Source organism: Natator depressus, chromosome 1 (genome assembly GCF_965152275.1).
Source record: "Natator depressus isolate rNatDep1 chromosome 1, rNatDep2.hap1, whole genome shotgun sequence".
In the NCBI taxonomy this organism is placed as follows: Eukaryota; Metazoa; Chordata; order Testudines; family Cheloniidae; genus Natator; species Natator depressus.
The window spans coordinates 124,426,304-124,432,305 of NC_134234.1; positions in this window are offsets into that span (position 1 = coordinate 124,426,304).

The window sequence follows — 6,002 nt, forward strand, 5'->3', positions numbered from 1 at the left end:
AATTAATGCCAGTGCACACAGTTTTATGGAAAATAGGTCTTGTCACGCAAACCTGACTTCATTCTTTAAGACTACAAGTTTGGTTGATAAAGGTAATTGTGTAGATGTAATATACTACAACCTTTGTACCCAAAGACATTCTGATTTTTAAAAAATAAGAAATTATACATATCAATAGAGCACATGTTAAACGGATTAAGAACTGTTTGACTAATTTTTTAGGTTAGTTAATGGGGAAACAACACCGAATGAGGATATTTATAGGGGGATTCCACCGGGGGTGGTACTAGGCCTGATGCTAATCAAAATTTTTATCAATGATCTGGAAGTAAATATAAAATTTGTGGAGGACACAAAGACTGGCAGAGTGGTAAATAATGATGAGAGGGCAGTCATACAGAATGATAAGCATTTCTTGGTAAATTGGGCCCATTCAAACAAATTGTGTTTTTAATACAGCCAAATACTTATACATCTAGAAACAAGGAAGGCAGGCCAGGCTTACAGAATGGGGGCACTGTATACCAGAAAGCAGGATGTTGGAAAAACTGGAGAGGATGCAGAAAAGAGCAACAAAAATGACTCGAGGGCTGCAGAAAATGGTTTACAGTGAGATTTAAAGAGCTCAATCTGTTTGCCAAGAAGAATATTTAGAGGTGATATGATTAAGGTGTATAAGTATCTTCATGGGGAGAGAACCTAGTGGAGAAAGTCCCTAACAAGAACCAGTGGCTGGAAGTTGAAGCAAAACAAACCTCAAAGCAGAAGTAAGGCACAAGTTTTTAATAGGGAAGGTGGAACAAACTACCAAAGTAAGTGATGGATATTCCATTTATTGTCTTCAAATCAAGACTGGATGCTTTACCCAAAGACAGGCTCAGCCTCAGGGTAACTGGGTGAGAGTTAATGGCCTGCAATATACAGAAGATCAGATTAGATGATCTAATGCCCCCTTTTGGCCTTAAACTCTCTGAAACTATACACAATCCAGGTATGATAGCTCATATTATAGTCTCTCTGTGTGTGTGTATGGGTGTGTGTGTGTGTGTACACATTCATACACCAGGGGGCCAAATTCAGAGATCATTGCAAAATGCTCTCACACCTTCCAATCCCTTCAATTTGTAAATTAGTACAAAGGCAGATTAACAGATCCAACGAATACCACTGAATCATCTCTGAAGAGGATTAATCAACCAACCAAGTGGCCACATGAGAGAGAGCAAGAAAAACAGGAGGATGTATCAAGGTATTAGTGAAAATACTTCAGTTTTTATGACCAAAAATGTTCATTGCATCATAGGAAGCAATTGGCGGAATGGAATTGCTCTCCCCAGAATTCTGATAGGGGTCCATTGAGCAATGCAGATAGAGCAATAAAACAGGTATCTGGCTCTAGTGGGGTAAGGCCTAACTTGTCCTCAGGAGGTGAAGATATGACTGTGACAAGGGTGTAACTGCCACTCTCCCCACTTCAAGCTTCTCAGATCTAACACGCTTATTTACAAAATACCTGATATGATATGGAGAACACAAAGAGATTTAAATGAAATGTGGGAACCATTTTTAAATTATATCAAGAAAAGAGTGTACATACAAAAAGTGTGGTGGGCCACCGTGTATACAAAACGTACATGCACATCAGTTATTCACAGAATCGAAGGACTGGAAGGGACCCTGATAGGTCATCTAGTCCAGTCCCCTGTACTCATGGCAAGACTGAGTATTATCTCTAGACCATCCCTGACAGGTGTTTGTCTAACTTGCTCTTAAAAATCTCCAATGATGGAGATTCCATTACCTCCCAAGTAAATTTATTCTAGTGTTTAACTACCGTGACAGGAAATTTTTTCTAATGTCCAACCTAAACCTGCCTTAGTGCAACTTAAGCCCATTGCTTCTTGTCCGTCCTATCCTCAGAGGTTAAAGAAAACAAATTTTCCTGCTTTCTTGTAACAACTTTTTATGTACTTGAAAACTGTTATCATGTCTCCTTGCAGCCTCTTCTTCTCCAGACTAAACAAACCCAATTTTTTCAATCTTCTCTCATACGCCATGTTTTCTAGACCTTTAATAATTTTTTGTTGCTCTCCTCTGGACTTTTTCCAATCTGTTCACATCTTAATGAGTTAGAAAATAAGGTTTACAGGGAATCTACTTTTATTCTTGCATTTATTCATCGTCTACTCTTGGGCTAAGGTTTGAAAAAGAAAAATGGTTAAATCTTTTTATTTAATTTTTTAAAAAGAAAATACTTGGATTTTTGTGGTGCTTTATATGTTCAAAGCACTGTACAGCTGTTACTCCCCCTGGTGGGTAGGCACACACTTTTATCACCTATTTACAGAGGAGTAACTGAAGCCAAAAAGACACAGGCCCAGATCCTCAAAGGAATTTAGGTGCCTAACTCCCATTGATTTCAATGGGACTCTGGTGCCTAAAAACTTGTGAGGATCTTGGGGATTTACCCACGGGTGCCCACTGCATTAGTAGCAGAGGTGGGATTAGTACTTGGGACATCCTGACTCCCAACACCGCTCATTGCTTCAGCCTACATTTTGTAAAATGCTTTGCCATACCAAATGACGCATTTGTTAGTGATTTGTATTCAGCAGAGATGTGGATCTAAAATAGTTTTCTCACATAAGAAATCTTGCCCCAACATGAAGAGAGGGAAGATATGGTACATACAGAAAAGCCACCCACCAAGAAAATAGCTATTGTAAAGTAAAGCTATTAAACCTCAATGAGCATGCCTAAGATTCCCTATTATTCAACTGCACTAGATTCTCTGTTACCTTCAGGATGTCAACAGTTTCATCATTGAAATCAGGCTTAGCGCACACATGCATATGTTAGTTTGAAGAGAGGCATTCAAAGGTCTTATGACGACTCCCTATTGAGTCATATAGCCTACTCCTTTTGTTGAAATTAGAAATGATTTCCTCAGCCACTTAAACTTAAATGCCAATAACTTTCTCAGCTTCAATGTTTGGGACTACAAGAATGAATATATTTAGCTGTCTTACCCAAAATAGTGATGACAACAATTTTCGTGTCTTCCATCATAGCAAAAACAGTTTCAATATCAATTTACATTATTTAAACTCAACTTGCTACTTGCTATTTGTTACTTGTTCAGTTTCCAAAGCTTTCATTCTTCTTCCCATTCTCAGATCACAGCAATGTACTAAATGTCTTACTATTTACAGATTCCTCTTTTCATTATAATGGGATCTTCATTTACTATTTCAGTTTAACCCTCTCATGAGTAGAACGTGATCACAGGAACTGTTGTACATAGGCGCCAACTCTCTGGGTGCTCTGGGGCTGGAGCACCCACAGGAAAAAATTGGTGGGTGCTCTGCACCCACCGGCAGCCAAGCTCCCCGCCCCACATCTGCTCCGCCTCCTCCCCTGAGCGCAGCGTCCCCGCTTCTCCCCCTAGCTCCCAGGGCTTGCCGCCGCAAAACGACTGTTTCACGGCAGCAAGCGCTGGGAGTGAGGGGGAGGAGCGGGAACGTGGTGTGCTCAGGGAAGAGGCGGGACCGGGGCGGGGATTTGGGGAAGTCCAATAGGGGCAGGGAGGTGACGGAGTTGGGGTGGGGACTTTGGGAAAGGGATGGAGTCGGGGCATGGCTGGGGGCACCGAGAGGAGGGGGTCGAGCACCCACCAGCGCCGGGAAAAGTTGGTGCTTATGCTGTTGTAGCCTGATTTTTCAAAGATGCAGGCTTCCTCCGTGCATGTACCCGAGCCGCCCCCGGCCCCCTTGATTTCAGTGGGTTGTTGAGTGCTCAAGCAGTTCTGAAATTGAGCCATTTGTGCCCCCACAGTAACACCACAGGACACATGAGGACAGGAAGTAAAGATCGAATTGAAACTGGAGCAGGAAGCATTAATGCTCTCTACTTTTGCAAATCATTCCAGGGGATTTTTGATGACTGCTAATGCTGTCCTGCCGCTCATTTTTTTTAAGACCCCTATGCTCCTGTGAGTAACTGAAGTGGCATAATAATAAAAAAGACTTTGACAGACTCATTGAAACTCACTCTAGGGTCCTTCCAGACATAGCTGCAGTTCTGGGTGTCCCTCTGAGTATATTAACTATTAAAATCACCAAACTTGGCTGCAAATATTAATAGAACAAATATACAATAATATTGGAAAGGTGTTTGAACAACAACAAAGGCTAAATGGATCATGTGTCTCCATGAATCTGAAAGTTGAATGTGAATCTAATGGAAATCCCTGTCCAGTGAATTTCTGCTCTTCTAAATGTAATCTCATCCCTCTCTTTCCCTCTTTTTTTTTTTTTTTAAAGTTAGAGCAGAGAGGTCTAAAATAATAGAAATTTGTGGTATTGGAGTGCAAGTTCTGACTGATCTGTAGCCCTTTCCATGATCATACATTGTTGGTGACAGTTGTGAAGATTCAGGATTAAATCTTTGGAGTGAAAACCTGGCCCTATTGGAGTCAATGGCAAAAATACTGTTGACTTCAAAGGGGTCAGGATTTCACCTGTGAACTTGTTAGTAATCCCTGTGGTCCTACCTGTTTTCCCCTCTTCCACAGACCTCAATCTTAACAAATCGTTAAGCAAGGTTTGTGTGCACCAAACTGTCTCCTCTTTCAGTATTTCCAGAAACCTCTGGGTTATGATGTTGCTTCTTTTCTCTCATTTTCCATTTTTCTCTTTCTCCTCCAGCAGTCTCCTGCAGCACTGCTACAGTCCCCTCTGCCTCTGGTTCATCCAACTGAGGTTTCCAGCACTCTGTCCTCCAAATCAGCAACTTATTTCTCCTCAGCCAGAGCTTTGATATATAGATCAGTCCTTAATGCCTAGATTCCAGTCATTCCCAGCCTCAAGAGACTGTTTGTTGTTTTTTGTTTTTGTTTTTAAGTTTGACTTAATTTGCAGTTATTTATGGGAGCCATTTCTTCACTAGCAGACTTCTTCTCATGCTGCAACCTCCCATCTTCTGCACAAAAATAGCTCTTTAAATGTTGGGATTTACTTGCAATACTCCACTATTTGCACCTTGCACTCTGCCTAGTCTAGGGATGGAAAATGGGGGGAGTGAAGCAAGTTCAGAGGTTGATAGAGACACCCTCCTGTTATCTCATTCAGGCCTCAGGCGGTCCTCTCATGTCAAGCTCCAAACTGGTCCTTGTGCTCTTGCTTTCCTGTTACTTTTGTTTGCCTACTCACCAGCAGAGTCAATCAGATTTTTTTCAGAATAAATGTTTGTCCTTTTTTGGACCAGCTGCACTCAGTAATTCACAAAATTCATTCATTTGCAATGGCTCTGCCAGGCAGAAGCGTGAATGAACAAGGTTCCACCGCTCTTCTGAAGTGAATTAAAACCTCTGAAACAGAGAGGGTTGCTTATCTTGCAACTCCTCAAGCTCCCAGCAGATGACGCAAAGGCAAGTTGTGACAGCTATTACATGTAGTTTGTGCAATTTGGGTGCTTGTTTTGCATTTTTTTTTTTCTCCTCTATTGAGTGACGGGTTAGAAATCTGACAAGATGTCACTCGTTACTGCTTAGCATTCAAAAAGTGAACATGGAAATCGCAATTATGCCCATGAACAGAATGGTATCGTTTGCTGGGTAGGCTGTATGGGAAGTTTCTCTTCTGCGGTGACTTAGTCCAGCTGCAGCAGCACCACACCCGACTCTGCAGGTGTCTCATGAAGGGAAGGTTTAAAAACGGTGTCTTGGCTCTGGGGAAGGAGGTGGGTTGGGAGAATGTTGGTTTCTTATGTTCCTATCTCCTCATTGGTCGGTTGCCTTCCCTTCTCATTAGCTGCGGGCCTGAAGTTTCTTGGCGGGGAGGATGTATCATGTAGGTATATGACCTATATGTATAATGAATAATATTATTCAACAGCTCTGCTATTGGGATTGGAGGCTTTGGAAGTGGGTGAGTTGTTAATGACTTCTCTCTCCACTGAGCCATCCATCTTTGAGTGTAATAGTGCGAATAGACTTATCTGAT